Source organism: Strix uralensis, chromosome 2, assembly GCF_047716275.1.
Source record: "Strix uralensis isolate ZFMK-TIS-50842 chromosome 2, bStrUra1, whole genome shotgun sequence".
Lineage (NCBI taxonomy): Eukaryota > Metazoa > Chordata > Aves > Strigiformes > Strigidae > Strix > Strix uralensis.
Genome location: NC_133973.1, coordinates 84143087 through 84159268, shown reverse-complemented (window position 1 = coordinate 84159268; position 16182 = coordinate 84143087).

The window sequence follows — 16182 nt, the reverse complement described above, 5'->3', positions numbered from 1 at the left end:
ATGAATCCTTGGTGCTTTTGATGAAGCTCTCTTTTAATGCAGTGAATGTAATCTTTGTCCCACTGAATTTAATAGCCATTTTGATATAGATTACAGTGGAACTGGTATTTCATTCTGTCACAATGGAGTAATCATTTCATGTGTATCAACCGCAGATACAAAAGGAAGAAGACTGCACTGTTTCCTAAACTCCTGTATTCCTTTCTGTTATAGAATAGTTACAATTGTTTAAGTTGAAAAAAACCTGTAAGATCATCAAGTCCAACCATTAACCTAGCACTGCCAAGTCCTACCACTAAACCATGTCACTACGTGCCATGTCTACACGTCTTTTAAATACCTCCAGGGATGGTGACTCAACCTCTTCCCTGGGCAGCCTGTTCCAGTGCTTGACAACCCTTTCAGTGAAGCAATTTTTCCTAATATCCAATCTAAACCTCCCCTAGCACAACTTGAGGCCATTTCCTCTCATCCTATCACTTGCTACTTGGGAGAAGAGAACAACACCCACCTCACTACAACCTCCTTTCAGGTGATTGTAAGAACAATAAGGTCTCCCTTGAGCTTCCTTTTCTCCAGACTAAACAACCCTGGTTCCCTCAACAGCTACTCATAAGAATTGTGCTCTAGACCCTTCACCAGCTTTGTTGCCCTTCTTTGGACATGCTCCAGCACCTCAATGTCTTTCTTGTAGTGCAGGGCCCAAAACTGAACACAGTAATTGAGGTGCGGCCTCACCAGTGCTGAATACAGAGGGATGATCACTTCCTTAGTCCTGCTGGCCACGCTATTTCTCATGCAAGCCAGGATGCCATTGGCCTTCTTGGCCACCTGGGCATACTGCTGGTTCATATTCAGCTGGCTGTCTGCCAACACCCCCAGGTCCCTTTCCACTGGGCAGCTTTCCAATCACTCTTCCTCAAGCCTATAGCATTAGATGGGGTTTTTGTGACCCAAGTGCAGGACCTGGCACTGCGCCTTGTTGAATCTCATACAACTGGCCTCAGCCCATCTATCCAACCTGTCCAGATCCCTCTGTAGAGTCTTCCTACCCTCAAACAGATCAATACTACCACCCAGCTTGATGTTGTCTGTAAAGTTACTGAGTGTACACTTGATCCCCTCCTCCAGATCATTGATAAAGATATTAAACAGAACTGTCCCCATTACTAGGCCCTGGGGAACACTACTGATGTTATATTTTTTTATAGAATATGAAGCAGAAAATGTGAAAGAAAGAAAATATATTTCCTTTAATATGGTAACTGTTAACTGTGTAGGACTGTGAAAGTTAAGATAATATTTTTTGTAAGAAATTTCAATCATTTCAAGTTGTTGTGGGAACATCTAGGGGTTTTGGTTTTCTGTTTGTTCTTTTTTGAAGGTATCAGTGAAACACCACTGTGATACCAGGGCGTTTGGGCTTTCCATTCAGGTGTTCTCCTGTTGTTCAGAGAGGGGACCCAGCACTACCCCATTGCTGGTCCTCCTGACTGCCAAAGCAGGCCATATGGTTGTGTGGTAGTTGAAACAACAAGCTTTCCTGACTTAGGCTATGGTGATCAAGTGCAGAACTGTCTAACAGGTACCTCAAAACAGCACCAGTCATGAAATTTGCATCTTTTATTATCCTTTTTCTCTATTTCTTCACCCTCTTTTTCTTTAGCCTTGTACCTCCCTTTCTCCAGAGCCTCAAGGTGGTGAGATGCTGACATCCAGGTAGAATATTATTGCTGTTTTGCTGGCTTGTACCACTAGAGTGAGCCCTTTTCTTGTCTGTAGGTTGAGATCTTTGAACTGCTGCTGGATCTTGTCCCATTTTTGTACACCTTTGTGATCTACCCTCTGAGGTCATTGTGCCAATGATGTGCTATTTTATGACATCCCACAGTCCTGAGCCATGCTGCAACTTCCAAGAGTGAATATCAACTATAAAAGATACATCTGATATAGCATGTCTGTGACCTCATGTGTCCACCAATGATGTAATGTGCCAGACTTGCTGTGGAACAAGCATTTAGCTCTTTAATATTTTAATTAGAAGTGGTCTTCTGAAATTCAGTTAAAAACTAACAGTGAAGTCACAGTAAACAATTTGGATGGTCCTGCAGCTATCACCTGCACTTTGTGATTTATAGCATTTCTTCTGTCCTGTCATATGATCATGGTCTTCTGTCATCTTTTAAGGAAAATAATGTGATTACTAGAGAGTTTTGATTAAGGCACAGGGTCATTAGACATCCCAAAGAGCAAATCTGAGTTCATGTGCTGACTCTGAAAAAGAGAGAAAGAGAGAAAGAGAGAAAGAGAGAAAGAGAGAAAGAAAGACAGAAAGAAAGAAAGAAAGAAAGAAAGAAAGAAAGAAAGAAAGAAAGAAAGAAAGAAAGAAAGAAAGAAAGAGAAAGAAATAAAGGAAGGAAGGAAGGAAGGAAGAAAGAAAGAAAGAAAGAAAGAAAGAAAGAAAGAAAGAAAGAAAGAAAGAAAGAAAGAAAGAAAGAAAGAAAGAAAGAAAGAAAGAAAGAAAGAAAGAAAGAAAGAAAGAAAGAAAGAAAGAAAGAAAGAAAGAAAGAAAGAAAGAAAGAAAGAAAGAAAGAAAGAAAGAAAGAAAGAAAGAAAAGAAAGAAAGAAAGAAAGAAGCTAGATGGGTACTTAGTTACAAGCACAGACATGCATTCACAAACACACATCAGTGCTCTGTGTGTGTATAAATATATATATGCACACTACATACATAGATGAACACATTGCTTACCTATATATGCAAAAAAAAACATGGGAGCATGCAGAAGTGGCAGTCAGGCTCTCTATTAAAAGATGACTTAATGGCAGATGGAAAAAGGAACTGATGCCTAAGTGAATGGAATGGAGACCCCAGGCAAACCTGTACAAGAACTCAGAGTTATTGCCTTGATGTCCTCCCAGAAAACTTGTTTTGGCATCTCAGGTTCTGCACTGGATATGCCTAATGGCACTACCATAGCACATGGGCTGAGACTAAGTATCACCTTCACGCTGGAATTTGTTTGGGATGCACTAGGTGCTTTTTCGCATAACTCAAAACTAGAGCAGGGGGGATGGACCAGAGTGATGTTCAGAGGTCCCTTCCAACCTCAGCCATTCTGTCATTCTGAACTCTCTCAAAAGGCATATCATGGAATCACACAACAGTGATATGAGATAGTGATATAGTCTCTCCTTCTAACACAGCTGTTACATCATTTGATCATTTTGTTAGTCCTGGGGCTAAGTCTGGGGCTCTGATTTGAAGAGGGAAAAGTTTATAGGGACAATAACTGAGGTCTACAAAATCATTAGGGTGGTAAATAAAGTGAAAAAGAATTGTTATTCACCAAATACCATACTATTAAAACTAGGATAACTTCAGTGAAACCAGTTTAAACCAGATAAAAGAAAGTATCTCTTTACACAGCAGGTAGTGAACTTCTGCAATTTGCTGTCATAGAAAGCAATGGAGGCAGCCAGTGTCAGCAGGTTCAAATTCATGTGTGAACAAATAAATAAAGAACAAATGGATACTGAAAAGAATGGGCAAAGAGACATGCATTAGAATCCCTAATACAATAATCATGGACTCAGAGAAGGAATTATGGGAGTGGATCACAGAAAGAGACCAGGGTCATGTGTTCTCCTTAAATGTCTCTGATCGCCCCTACTTGGAATAGATTGGCCTAGTCTGGTCTGTCCAGGAGAGCATGACTTACACTATATTCTTGTCCTTGATCTCCTTTTGAGAGTGGACCACAGTTCAGTCCCCAAAACTTTTAGGAGACGATTAAACAAAAGATGTGATTAATAAATGGTAAAGTCAAAGAGGGGAGGAAGAATGAGGATAACAATGCCACGGAGATTGATATGCAAGGCATGATTTTTCCCAAGCTTAAAAAAAAAAAATATGATTTAGGCTATTAAAACCATGAAGAGATTTAATTTTTTTTTCCTATAAATGCCACATGTCATCCTTGATTTGTGTCAGCCTGAGGACGTCTGATATACACCATTTCAACAGGACTAGAAATAGAAACTTTTTCACAGAAGAAATAAACAGTTCTGGTATGGCAGCTTGAAAGATAATGGAGCGAGCTCAAAAGATAACAGAGCAAAGACACTTCAGTATCATATAAATTAAAATTGCTGAGTTTACTTAAAAGGTTCTTTAAAACATGATATGTGGCGTGGTTTTTGTTTTTTTTTTTCCTGTTATACTATTTTTTATACCACTAAGGGAATTTATATTATTTTGTTTCTACAATGAAGCAAATTCTTTTTAAAGCTTTTCTAAAAATAATTTTTAAATTACATATAAAGAGTTTTGTAGCATTAATTTAGGATAATAGGCAAAACTCACTAATTATTTCTTTCCTTGTGGCCATCCCAGGCTTATGCCTGAAAACCATTGAATCTATACTGTCATGTGTTCTTTGGAAATATAATATGCAAATGAAAATTGGTTAAGGACAGATTCAGGTTGGAAATTTTTTATTAGTACTCTTAAGAAAAAAATGAGGAAAAAAATGAAGTATACATAGCAAAAGAAATTCTGTCAGGTGCAAAACATATCAGGGGATAAAATGAAAAGAAATAAGGTCAATACTATTTTAAGTCAGAAAAGTCTTTTGAAGTGAAAATGGGAGCAAGTAGGACAATATTAAAAACATTGAGTCTTTACATATAAATTATTACAAGAAATGTCCATACTGAACCCCTATAGAACAGTTTTCTTAATGTAATAACTAGGTTGGTAGTAGTGAAATGGTAATTTAAAATAGAGCAGACAGGGTTTAGAATACATATACACCAAATTGAAGATAATCTTTGTATTCAGTGAGCTGTAATGTCAGTTGTTTTGTGCATTTCTGCCAACGGGGCATTATTGTTTTCTCAGTTTCCATTCACCATGATACATTTAAATCAAGAATTTACATCAAGTATTTGCATGTATCTTCTTAGATTAAGATAAAAACGAAATGGGTGGGATTCCTGTAAGCTAGGTTTACTCTTCAGTTAACTCTTAGATCAGTCAATGGATTTCACTTTATAACTCACTCAAAGAGGAAATACTGAGAAAACGTACAAAATTATGATAAAAAATATATATTCTAAAAGTCTTCTGAAGTTAACATGTAAAGCGATATTACCACTTCCACCACCAAACCAGGATAGAATTGAACAAAATATTATGTATATAGGTTTGTGAGGTTTTTTTAATAAATGTTACTACATTAGTTTTTAACCTATATTCCCCCTCATCTCTCCAGTTTATATTTTTTCTATCTTTTTGCACAGTAAACTGTCTAGGATTATGAATTTGGGTGCCGTTTACTGAATGCTTTATTCACTTTTGACTTCCCTAGTGCTGAGAATTTCCATAAATTGGATTTAGCTAGCTACCACAACTACATTTGCATTTGCTTTGTGTCATCAAAGTGGCTTAACACAGCTGAAACATCCCAGTGAGTCTAGCTATGTGTCTTTATTCACAACATCTTTGTGCAAAGTATTCTGAAAATAGATGGGAGGTGATAATCCCAGCTCAGAGAATTTTGTAATGCAGAAGTCAAACCATAATATCAATATAAAACAAGTGAGCAGGAAAATTATTTTTTAGCTTAATAAAATTAAAACAGATAAGCATGATGTATGTTATACATGCTACATAACTGTAGAAAGGCACAATTAAATGAAGTACAGATCTCATTTCTTTGTTTTACTTTCCTACATCTTCCAAGATTTTTTTTTTTTTAGATGTCAGCACCTAGGTACCATGATATGGAATGTAATAATTTAATTCCTTTAACATTTCCATCTTATCTTGAAAAATACAATTTTTCAATTTCAATTTACCTGGAAATTAAATTTTGAAGTTGTTGATAGCTCCATGAACAGTATATTTACCTAATCATTGGAAAGTAATTTTTATGGGGCTGGTGCTTGCCTGACAGCTTAATATTAGGAATAGAAATAACAAAGAAAAAGACAGAGTCCACAATGTGGAACTTTGTTGACAATAATACATTATTTGTCTTTGAAAACTGAAATTTCATCTGACGGTCTATCTAGTTCGAAATGCCGCCATAGAAATAGCTGAATAGCTCTTAAGAGTCAAGTGAAATCAGGATCTGCTTCTGTATTCTTACTTGATCTGGACAGATATTTTAGCAATTTGCAATTAAATGTAAATTTTAAAAAAAGTGGGGTGTTTTTAAGAAAATATTTATTTCATGTTTATTTATAAGTTCTCCATTCAACTGAATGAAGTGTAAAGACTATTTCTGCAGATCTTTTCAGATCAAGAAAAGTAGAAAAACTGTATAAAAAAAAAAAAAAGTATCTACTAGGTTGTTCTGAAAGGTACAGAGTATTTCCTATGTTGTTGTTGCACACCACAGGCCTTCCTCCTGGCCACACTTCCATGATGCTCCACATCATGAATGCATATGAATGAAAGTGTGGCTCCTTTTTTGACTCTGTTTTCCCTTAGCACTCTCTCACATCTCACCAGCTTCCTAAAAAACATTAAGAGATTCTGCAGGTCTTGTTGGCCCCTGAAGGTGGTCTGCTCCCAGACTTGCTGGGTGACATGAAAGAGGGGTGCTACTGAGACTCAGATCTAAGAGACCCTTCTGGTGGGACTCCACCGAGTGTGATACTTCAGGCATACCCTTTGCAAAATTACAATCTCCATGCCCTCCAGCCCAGGGGAAACTGGCCAGCAGACCACAGACTAGGCCAGCTATTTCTGTTTGGCATATTGGATCAGAAAATGAGAGATACATAGTGGTGCTCCACAGAAAATAAATGAGAACTCAGCACAGCAGTACTAGCAGAGGAATCTAATAGAAGATGCTGAGGAGACTGTAAGGAGAACAAGGTGAGATGAACTGTTGTCCTGCAGATTGCCTAAGGATTATCAGGTCTGAAATCTCCCATGGGTATATAGCACACCTTTCTGTTGCAAGCATAGCAAAAAAAGAATCATAATAGAAATCACTTTTGAAATTCACATTAAAGTTCCAGAAAGTTGTTGCATTCATTAAAAAATTATCTTTTATTTCTATGAGGTTTTGAATATTGCTCTTTTATTTGTTTCTTTGGGGGAACAGATGTGTGTACACTTCTTCCTTTTATAATTCAGTCAGTGTATTTAAGGTTATAAATTCTGAAACACTCACTCGGAGAATAGAATATTTCTTTATGTATAGATTTCTGTTTCATACTTCTCTTTCAAAAGATGGTATCAATAGCAACTTTTGAAATTAGCATTGACCTACGGCTGGAGGTAAACTACCTCTGCAACACCTCCCATGCCCCACTCAACAACAATAAAAAGTAAAAATCAAATAGGTTGGCAGAATGACTGAGCATCAACAGATTTATCTTTCTTATCCTTCCCCTATCAGGCCCACATACAACAGAGTAAAAAGACTGTAATTATTCTTACATGTGAAATGTACACAATGAAGTAAAGCTAGTACTCTCATGTTGAACAGTTACTGCCCCAAAACACTTACATTTGTCCTTTCAGTAAGAAGAAGAAAAAAAAGAAAAAAGGAGTAAAACTGGCTGAAAGGATTGTACTTCTATTTTTCCAAGTAGAAGTAGTCAGACCACTCTAAGAACTCTGGTCTGAGCAATGAATACTTCAGAGAGATAATATCTAGTAACATCAGAGACTGATGGAAGTCTCTGAGTATGAGGGATAAAAAAAATTCAACTGTGAATACTATAGTAGAGTTGCTCTGCTCAGCAGGTAACTACTGAAATTTACGGTACCATACTCACAGCTCCCAAGTGATTCCTGACCAAGGGAGAGAAATCTGAGGGAAAATGTAAGATGGTGTCTTTCTGAGTCTGGAACAAAATGAAATAGATAACTTACTTTCTCTTTCTCTAGAAGAGAATAGTGCATTTACACATTGAATGCATGTTGGAATTAAGAAAAAATATATATTTACTTTGCTGAAGCCTTTCTTCCTTCTGTTTTGGTACATTCCTCCGGCTTCCTCCTTAGACCTTTCTGATATTTGCTTTCTCAATGTAAAATCTTCTGTGTGAGTGAGACACTTATCATAAAGCAACCCCCTCAATATTTTTCAGTCTTTTCTCATATTCTTCACCATGCTCTTCAGCCCTCTAATTAGAGAGATGTGGGTCTAATTCTGGAAGAAGACTTGGGTTTCTAGATTAAGACTAAAAGATAACTGTGGTGATTAACTTAAATTAATCTACAGAATGATTCTAAAAATCTCTTACTAACTCCTAGTATACCTTATACTGTGCCAGTGCATTCCCTACATGCCTGAATTATCTTTCCATCATTACTTACATCCATGTTTTTATGGAGATCAAAAAGCTCAACACTTACCTCAGTGTTAAGGAGACTTGTAATTCTTAGACTATACTTTCTTGCATCTCAAGAAGAATGTGATCCAAAAGCTTTCTTCAAAGCACATGTAGTGCACTTTTTAAGAATAAGTCTACCAAAAACCCCAGAAAATGTAGTAATCCTCATCCATCATCGTGTGGCCAAAAAGTACATTCTGCTTCATGCATGTACTTTCTACAGATTGTTTTTAAAGCTAGAACACTTATCAAACCTTTCATGTTCAATATCAGCCTAATGGAAGCTGATGGCTCTGGAAGCTGAAGGCTCTGGAAGATGTCTTCAGGACAAGGAAACATTAGAAAACAGGGTCTTGCTTCATAGATACATAGATGGATACCCATTCAGAAAATGAATATGTTTGAATTTAAAGCATTCACTTCAGTGATGAGGAAACCTGAATTTTTTTATTTTGTTAGGCACTACATATGAATTTTATTCATTCCCAGTTTATTTAAACTGTGACACTTGTATCTATGCTAATTGGGATTTAATGGCTTCAAATTTGGGAAAGAGATAGTCTACAAGAACCTTTAGATCTGCTGTTCTTGTCCTGCAGATCAAAGAATCAATTAAACTTGCTTGATTTGTCAATTGAGTTAAGGGAAAGACCATGCTTGTAGCATCCAATAAACTAAGATAATGCATGTTTAACTCTTCTGAGTTAAAGAATAGATAGCTTATTTTATGAAATCTAATGTCTTCTGTGCACATGCATGTCTCTTACTTTTTCAGAAAATTAACAGGTCATTAGTGTTCAATAATAATGGCCATGACATTCAAACTAGAACTCTAGGGAAATCTAGCTCTAATAGCCAAACTGAAAAAAGCTATAATAAGTAATTTTAGCAACTTCTGTTTGGACATTAAAGATAAAATTTGAAGTGCATTTCAATTTAAGATGACTACAGCATAAAAATACTTTCTAATTTTATTTTTGAAACTTAAAAGCTAGTAGTAGCAGCATAAACTACAGTTAATGTGTTTATTGAACCTATGCTTACTGAGAGCTGAAAGTTATGAGAGACAATGTGATGAATCTAAGTTGCTTGAAAACACATCATTAAGTTTATGAACAATTATATTCATTATCTTGAGAGACACTGTCCATCAATTACTTATGAAAGTACTTAGTATTTATATTGGAAAGGTGAAAAACTATGGCTTTTCTCTTGTAGGTAAAATTATTTGCTGCCTAGAATACTGCTGAACAACAAAGAAACTGAGGCTGAACTAAAAACACAATGGCAAGCTAGAACCATACTAATAAACAGAGGGAAACTTTAATAAAATTAAATGTCTGCTGGAAAATACAGTGGCCAAAGAAACTAATGGAATGTTAGAAGTCTTAATTAGCTTTATTAACTAAAGTTTGTAACAAAAAAAAACCCTGCATCCTTTTATAGGAGTTTTAACCTTCCTTTAAATTAAGACAGTCCTACATTTGGAAGAAATGTAAAGGGAGTATTTCCTAGGGTAAGAAGAAATTCAAGAAACTCATAGCTAACACTTGTCATATATCTTGAGCATGAAGACAAAACCAAAGAGGCCATCTTGGTGATTAGCCCTCTGAAAAAAAACCAAACCAAACCCAAAACAGCATCATCCATCAAGTATTCTGGAAGACTGAATAGTCATCTATGTAATGGCAGAAATATTTATATATATGGGTGCCAAACCCTGAGGTGAAATCTTGGATCTCAGCACTCCAGTTTGGTACTGTGAGATGTCATTGAATAGAAAAATACTTTTTCTGGAATTCGCCTGTATGGTTGTAGAATTTTAATAGAAAAATTCACGTTGGAAGGGACCTTTGGGAGGTCTCTAGTCTGACCTCCTGCTTGAAGCTGGGTTAGCTCTGAGATCAGGCCAGGATACTCAGGGCTTTTCCCAGGTTGATCTTGAAAATCTCCTAAGTTGAAGGCTACACAACCACTCTGGACAATGTGATCCACTGCCTGACTATCCTCCCGTCTGAATCTCTCTTCTTCCATGTCCATTGTCTCTCATTATTGCCATGCATTACTGGGAAGAGCCTGGATCCATCTTCATGATAACCTCCTTGTAATCTCCTCCTGGAAGGCTGCTGTGAGATGTCCCTCTTCATGGAGTTCCAGATGTTGTTGGTCATCTTTGCTGCTAGGACACACTATTGATTGTCTCCAGGGACTTTTCCACAGATCTTCTCTTTAGCTCTCAGTATTCCAGCTTATTTCACTGCCATGGGGATCTTCCTTCCCAGTGGCAGGACTCTGCATTTCTCCTTTGACCTTGTTCCTGTTGGCCCACTCCTCCAGCCTGTCTAGCTCCTTCTGGATGGCAGCCCTGCCCTCCAGCATATAGACTGGTTCCTCATCTTGGTGTTATGTGCAGGCCTGACAAGCACACACTGTTGTTACCTCCTCCAAGTATAGATAAAATATCTTAAACAGGACAGGTCCTTCTGGTACTCCCCATGTTACCAGTCTCCACGTAGACTATGGCCCATTAAACGCTATGCTCCAAGTCCAACTAGACAGATATGTTTTTATCAATCTATCTGTCCTAACTAGACATTACACATTAAAGTAAAAGTAAAACTAACAGCAGGACAGTTTGTGACCTCATTCACTGAGTTGGAGACAAGGTATGAGAGAAAACAGCACCTATGAAATCCTTTCCAGCTATGGGTATGGGAGCCAATGGTAAACTGCTCATGTAGAGCTATGATCAAATTCTTTCTTCTGCTTTTTTCTTCCATAAACACTTTAAAATAGACCCCACTGTGGGAGATAACAATTACATAACCTCTTCTGTGAAACTGGAAAGTTTGATACATTTGAAATAGTGATTATTCATAATACTTGTGGAATTACCACTTTAATATGAATTGAGCAAATGCCTATTTTTCCATCTATCCACACTGTTTCATAAGTTCTTTCCTTTTTTCCTCCCCTTTTCTCCCATCTATTAAAAATATCATTGATGCTATGAAATTCAGTGTTGTATTGCTAGATTTCTGGATTAATGGCTCTGTCATTGAATTGGCAACCTCAACTAGATTTGTAGGTTCTGTAGACCAGTGGTCTCCAGAGTGGGGTGAATGCACTCCCTTGGGGTGTGTGAGATGATATATTGGGGTGCTAGAAGAAAGTATGAGAAGTAGAGTAGCAGATGATGTAATTTATAAATAAACATGCATACACTGAGAATGTATGCTCAAAATTTTTTTACAGATAGGAGTGCATGATCACTGTTCTAGACTACAGAACTGAATAAAAAGTCTCAAACTGCTATCCTGTCAGGCCTCAAATTGCACGCCAACTGCATACCACATATATCCTTGCTCTCATGTTAAAAACTGCTACTCTGATTGACTCTGACACAGACATTACTTTAGAAAATTTGCATTAAAATGTCATAAGAGAAAAAATCCCACAGAAATAACCCATCCTAAACATGTTTTAAATCTGCTAAAGATCTAGGCCAAGTATGTACTATGAAAATGGTGGCTTGCCCCAAGTGATTGGTCTGGATACAGGATGCACTTTAACACTTGGTTTAAGGACCTTTATAATAGTTTATTTAACTGAAAGTATATGTCATGAATGTCTCTTTAAAGTTTTGTCTCTGTACCTGAGGACTTTAGAGTAGTTCAAAATTACTATTTTTATCACAGAAAAATAAAATATTTGAAAATCATAAATAAAATTTAAAAAAATACAACCATAAGATACTTTTTGTGTACAGTTACTTAATACAGTTTTATATAGGTAAGCAATTAGGAATTAATTACTTTGTGACTTCTGGAGTCACACTGGATTTGTTTTAAATAATACTAAATTTATTTTAAATTAATAGTAACTGAAAAACATGATATACGTCACTTTAAGGGAATTGCTTCAGTAAAGTGATATAGGAGTTTGGAAGAGAGCTGAAGAAGGTAAAAACAGAAGTACTTACAATAGCCAAGATGAAATAAGAGTGTTTTATTTTTCTAAATATCTAGAAACTTAAGAATCAGTTCAGAATACTTAACTGCTAGCTAAGCATAATTTTAAACCAATATTAGATAACACGCTTACAAAATCTTAGTAAAAAAACCTCAATGGAACTTTTTTTTTTCTTTTTCCTAAATATTGAATAATTATCTCCAAGACGTAACTTTTTCTGTGAGTCTCAGTAGGAGCAGTAAAATTAAAAAAAAAAAAAAAATACCCAGGAAAACAACAGTTACCTTTCTTGTCATTAATTTTATTTTGCAGTACAATATATTCTGCTACTTACCTTTTTATGAGCAACTTGCTTTTTAAGTATCCGCACATAATTTGGCATAATTTTTATGCAGTTCAGCACAAAATGATTCAGTTGGCAGTCTTTGCTCTGTTGAGATGATCTTAGAGTGAAATGTAATTACCACTATCCCTAGAGTATGTGGTCCTTCCAGGTCATGGATAAAACCATTGGCATAATAAGTAAGAAACCTGAATGAATTACCAGAAGTTTAGTTTAAGTTCCATTTGGCTAAACAGGCAATAACATCTTAACCTGTTGTTGCATTTTTATCTCTGAATTACAAATTCTAAATGTACCAGAACTTGAAAATATTTTAAACAGTTTTTAATTTAAATAGGAATATTATGCAATTGAAACACAATTATGAAAAAAAAATAAAGAAAAGCTCATCATGTATTGCTAACAATGGAATAAGAATACAAGTCCTATTAGGTCTGTTGCACTTCCAGAGTGAAATATTGCCAAGGAGAAAGAAAATAGAACTGTACAATTTTTTTCAGTCACTGATAGTGTTACAGCATACTGCGGTGGTGTCAAAGAATATACAAAAGATAAAGCAGCTGTGACAATTCGCTTAAACTAATTCCAAACATATACAGTGTAAATATCTATATCTGAGTTTCTTCACAAGGTTCTTTTGATAGTCAGTGGGTACAAAGGCTCTTGGGATGTGATATGTGTACTCTATTTTGTATTTCTGTATTATGAAGTGTGTTTTCTGCAGAAGAGCCACCTTCTTGCCCTTCTCTACAAGGATACACTTCAGGGACTGGACATAGTAGTAACATAAACACAGGACATAGACATAGTAATATCTTTTTGTACTTTTATTATTGCTTCTAAACAAGATATTGCAATATACATATATGAAAACACAAATTAAAATATTAAAAGTAGTACAAATATCTGGACTTAAATTGTCAAAACACACAGACAAGATTTTGACATCCAATACTTTAGACTGATTTCCGCTCTTTGAAAATGTGTTCTCTAAATCTACCCAAAAGGCCAATCATTCAATTATGTACTGCCCAGAAAAATACTGTATTTTTTTGGTTACTATTTTATGGCTCTGTGAGAAAGCAATAAATTGGATGCAATCATAGTAAAAATATCATATAAGAACAGTATCAGATGCTTTTATTGAATATATACTTCTTATATGTCACTCATTTTTGAACTACAAATGGAAACAGTGATAAAATTAAACTATAAATAAGCCTTTTTTCTAATTTACATATCCAATAGATCTCTTCAGTACAGGCAAGACCCACCTCTGTTGCTGAGAAACAGTATAGAGCTGCTCAGTCATTTTACCAAAGGTTTTTGTAAGTAGGCAACGTGCCCATCTCACCTATAATTTTCTATCTATATCTCAGGTATTCTCTTTCTAACGGGTCTGTTCTTCCCATCACTGTTGCCAACACTCAAAACTTTATGCATATTGCATTTTATTTCTCCATTCACTGTTCCAGATATTGACTTCCAAGCACCTCTTTATATACTCTCTGGGATAGTTGAGAGTTTAATCTTCTCATCACAGTCCAGTCCATGAGTATTCACATCTTTCTTGCTAATGAAGCAAGTTAACCTGCTCAGTAGATGTAATGTTCCTCTCTTAATTCAAAATTCTGAAGACAAGGAGGGAAAGAAAAGCAAGCAGCTCTGACACACTGTCCCTCCACTGGTGCCCTTATAGTTTGGTCAGGCAGGCTGCAACATTTGTTGTATAAGCAGCCAGAGTCCATGAGAGATCACTGGAAAACATAATTCAGTTAAAGCCAATTTGTGCCACTTGAAATCACAGACACATTGGACCTTAAGAAATGCACATTTCAACATGTCAGTCCTACATGTAAATGTGAGAGGATAGGAGTTTGGCAAGGATTTCAAGCATGAGGACAGAAGTATATATTATAACACAGTCTGTTAAGAAGATTTTTGGGCTGTTATTAGCACATTTCAGAATGAAGCGAGGACCACTCTGAAGTGAACAGTAATCTTATTTCTATTGCACATACCAGAACATTAAACACATTGCTTTCAATGTGCAGGCTCACTTCAGACTAACAGCTAATAGAGGTGAGGATTTCAACAAGCTCTTCTGGAAATTGAAGTAAACACTGAAAGCCTAAAAACATTTAAGAACATTTCTAGGAACTGTCCCCTGAAAGAATGAGCTGAACACTGAAACTACAGCTTCCAATTATTGTCTAAAATGTGCTAATAGATGGTAGCTCCCATTCCAATGCTGAGACTCTTCAAAATGCTGAGACATGATAGCAAAGACATAATGAGAGAATCTTAGTCCTAAAGAGGTTATAATTTAAACAGAGTGAGACAAAGGGAAAAAAGTTAGAAAAAGGGAATCCTCATCAGATTAGGTGTTTATATTTGTGACCCTCAGAACCACAGTCTCCTGATTCCCAGCTTAATTCCTAGAATACAGTAATATTTCTAGCTGAAATGATCATGCCAAAAAAGGTAGAAAAGGCAGCATTTGGGAGACTGATTGTCAAACACGGCTCCTTGGGCAGGAATAAGGAATTGAAAATGGAGCTATATTGAGAGAAAGAAAAAAAAAAAAGGTGATGGATGTATCAAAACATTAATCATCTGCAAAGTGACTATATTCCTCATCTTAGACCTCACTACTCATGAGATTTTTGAATAAGCTCCCTACTCTCAATTTTTCCCTTACCCTCAATTAATTTTACTTCACAGTTAATGTTCAGTATTAACTAGATCTGTTTTGGTAAAAGGGTAACACGATAACATTATGCTAAGTATTTCTTCATGGAAAAACTACTTCAGGAATTCGATTTTCTACAAATTCAGTGTTTACCAGGATTCAGTATTACGTATTCTGAAACCTGAATGCAGAGGGAAGAGCAATTATAATTTCATCAATAGCAGAATCAGAATTATTATCTGTATGTGGTTAAAAGAAGTCTTTTATATATTGTGTGGAGAATTTGGTATTCCTGTACTTTGTGTTAGCTGTATGTTTTAGAAAACTTGCCAGGTAATGAGGTACTGGCATTTGCAAGAGTGGTTGGATATCTGGCAAAGTGCATATGTTTGAAGAATCTGATGCAGCTTTAACTTGCAGCTGCTGCTTATAAAATCATTCTGCTGTGTTTGTAGGTCTCTGATGTATGCAAAACACTGATTATAGTTTGGCACAGCTCCTGGTGGCTTAACCAGGGGGACATTTCCCTTAATCTCACCTGGCAGTGAAGTTGCAAATGAGCCACAATATTTGAATCTTAGCAACAGTGGTTTGTAATCAGCGATTCCAATTATGGGATGAGGGAATACTAATTGACCACCAGCTGTCAGAGCAAATGGGCAAGACAAAGTTATTAACTTTATGTCTTGACCCTCAAAAATGGAATAGAACAGATACAGGTAAAATTTAGTCTCTTTTGAAAATAAGAAAACAATATTAAAATGGCCTTTCTTGTTTGATCAAGAGAAGATTATGATTTAGTTCATCTAAAGAA